The sequence below is a fragment of the Ornithodoros turicata genome, chromosome 2, assembly GCF_037126465.1.
Source record: "Ornithodoros turicata isolate Travis chromosome 2, ASM3712646v1, whole genome shotgun sequence".
Classification (NCBI taxonomy): domain Eukaryota; kingdom Metazoa; phylum Arthropoda; class Arachnida; order Ixodida; family Argasidae; genus Ornithodoros; species Ornithodoros turicata.
This window is the reverse complement of record NC_088202.1, coordinates 18857555-18860949: the sequence shown is the minus strand read 5'-3', so window position 1 is coordinate 18860949 and position 3395 is coordinate 18857555.

Below are 3395 nucleotides of genomic sequence, written 5' to 3'. Positions count from 1 at the left end.
TTCCGTTGACTGCGGATCACCTCCCGTCTGACTGCCCGCGTCAAGATGCTGTTTGTCGTTACTGCCACAACGAAGGCCACTTAGAGAAGGCGTGTTACAAGGAAAAAGTTTTTAAGCACCGCAGAAACAAGACTGTCGCTGCACCTTGCACGTCTCAGCCGGACCTCCTCGAGACTGCATCAACACTTAGTCTGTTCACCGTCAACGGAGTCTCTCACGGTGCTCCAACTAGGTATGCTGCCTACGTATCCCTAAACAGACGTCCTTTATCAATGGAGGTTGATTCCGGAGCTCCTTGTTCTGTCACCAGTTGGGCTACTTTCAAGCATTTTGTGGCCCTCCAGTCCAGCGGAGCTGGACCAGTTTCCCGTTCACCTCAACACATGCACCGATGAGGCACACAAGGTCAAGGGCACAATCCAGGTAGCTGTACGCCACAAGAAAAATGTTGCCGAGCTCCCTGTCTTCGTGACACACGGAGAAGGTCCAAGCCTTCTTAGACGTAATTGGTTTCATGCTCTCGGCACCAGCCAGACAGAACATTGTATCCCATAATATTCCCAAATCGATCATCCATGTCCGCACCCAGGGCAGATGTCCCACGGAAGTCCGTCCGATACGGATGTTGATATTCCCCCTTCAAAGGCCGTGCTCAAGCTGTCCGATGATGATCCGTCCAGGACTGGAAGCGGATGCACCTGCGCTGTGTCGCCTGCTCGCAACGGTCGTTACACGTTGTGCATCTGTGTGTAGTTTCGGAATTGAAATGGTAGTGGTAGAGGGCTGGATTCAGATTTTTGGCGTTTTTTAGTTCAGTTTGCAATACGCCATGCTGGAATACGAATAGATATTATATTACTAGGTGTCTGCGCACACGTTTCGCATTTGCAAATATCGTGAGTACGAAACTTTTGCTTGCTATGTTCTGCTAAGTCCAGACTAACCGCCCGTGCGGTTTGAATAGGTTTGAGGTGTGATGATGGAGCGGTCTCTGCGTCTGCCGTGGAAATGTGGATTGGACGACCTGATTTTGGATTTAACTGAACCGACGAATTCAGGAATCCGCGTTTCAGTCTTGCAATTCAGGTGAGTTGTTTTCTGCTAGCATCCATATGCCATTTGACTGATTTCATGCCACACGAGCGACTCTCCCTTGTCAGGTCATCAGTCTGTAGTGCGAAGCTTCAACCACAAAGAAAAGAACGTACTTCAAAACTGCTAACGTAAGATCAGTTTGGTGTGATGCTTTGTGGTTGTCAAGTTTATTCTTAACGCCTGCCTTACACTATCAGTTGTTTTTAATGTCAGTTATGTTGAACGTCACTGCTATCTTTTATTTGCTTCGATTTTCCCTGGATTTCTTCTATAGGAAGATCATACTGCACGGCTCATGAGGCGCATGATTCAAGGGTACTGCAGAAGGATTTTAGTGCTCATGGCAAACAGCGTCTCCTCACCCTTCATATCAACAGGCACACATGAAAAGCAGATATCGTGGCATTATTTGAGTAACGCTATGTAACTAAGTTATATGATAACCTTCCACCTTGGAGGAATAGAAGTGTATGTTAGATTTCTTAATGTGATTTGTGTGAATCTTCTTTCAAGGATGTATCTTGGCTCTCATCTCATCTTGCGTACAGTTGTGACGCCGTCGACATAGCTGAGGCAAACGACTCTTCCCATCGGAAGCAACGCAAGAAAAACTGAAATTTTGGCACACTGAGTAAGTTAATTATGTCCAAATCTACCACTTTGGAGGAATACAGGGTATTCAAAATTAAGCTTTCACGAGCACTACGCAAACACAGCGATGACAGGAAACCGGATGATAACTTTACGCTACCTGTGTAAGAAACAGGTGCTGCTAATTATGTAGCACCTGTTTCTTACTCAAGGAACAGAAAAATAGCACCAGTTTTCTTTTGTTCGCCTATTTCTAAAGTGCTAGTGCTAGCTTAATTTTGAACACCTTGTATAAGTACATGTGCTTCAGATTTGGTAATGTGATTGGCATGCATGTTCTTTGAAGCTCAATGTACAATCTCAAGCGCAAGATTCCTGCACAAAGTAGAACGCAACGTAGAAGCAATCAAGTCGTGGTTTACAGGATGCATCAGAACACCTGTCGCGAAAGATTTGATGAGTTGCCTACAAGGAAGCATCAAGCTGCACAAATTGAAAAGACTGTTGCAAAACTTATTCATGTGTCTGTGAGTGTGTGTGTGTGTGTGTGTGCGTGTGTGTGTGTGTGTGTGTGTACAGAGGAACATTTGCGTTGCATATTGATTACTCCAATTGTTTTGCCCTCCCTCCATACATCCTTCGAATCGCTTGCAAATGATTTATTTCTGGCGAATTTAGAACACACTTTCCCTCTGATAATTTTGGGTGTATTTGGGGAATTGATGATTATGGTTTAGTAAACCTTAAGCATTTCATTTTCCGCAACCTGTTTTTGTTTCATTCAAGAGATTCAAGAGTATGTTCATTATCTGACATAATATCAGGATGTCATCATTTGGAAGTGCTACGATTTTTTCATTCGTTCTGAGCAGGGTGTCGAACCGCAAAAAATACGGGTTCGGTTCGGGTTCGGGTTCGCGTTGTTTTGATTTCGTTCCGGTTCAGTTCCGGTTCGGCCACGCCAAAAACCGAACCGGTTCGCAAATCGGTTCGCAGCCCCGAACCGGTTCGCGAACCGGTTCAACGCTTCCGTTTTTTATGTTCCCTAAAACTGCTTTTATCAGGAAATGCGTGGCTAATAGCTTACTGCTGTTGTCTGCATTGACGTCTCTAGCGAGAGAAATAAGAAATGGATGAACACTTATTGCAAATAGAGTCCACGCTGATGAAGCGGTGTTGTCCCGCTACTTTCTGTTCCCAAAATCTCTTTTTCACACGCACAGTGCCAGCAAGATAAACTTAAAGGAAGCCTAATAAGATGGACAGCGTAAGATAGACGACAGTACTTGCCGGCACACTGCCTTCGCAGCGTGAATCGATCTGAAACCGTACTGAAGCATGTCGAAAATAAGCCTGCCAGCCTTACTCTGTCCGAGCTGACAGCGGTGTACTAGTTAATCCACCTCACAAAGGCAATGTATCATGACACAACTGCACTACCAATAAGCAGAACCACATTTACTTTTCAAACCACGACCAATCAAACAGGCACCGTTCTGCGTACGCTCCTTCTCCACTTCTCATGTTTCTGACTTGTTTCATTTTTACTGCTCACGTGTAAAAATAAATCTTGGGCGCTTATTTGATCACATATTCGTCGTGTAGAGCTACATAACTGGCCTACTCCATTCCTGTTGCATTCGTCCGCGTGGCACCTCGTCTCTGAAGAGTAGACGCCGCATCACCGCGTGCGTGGGGCGCCAGCCGCG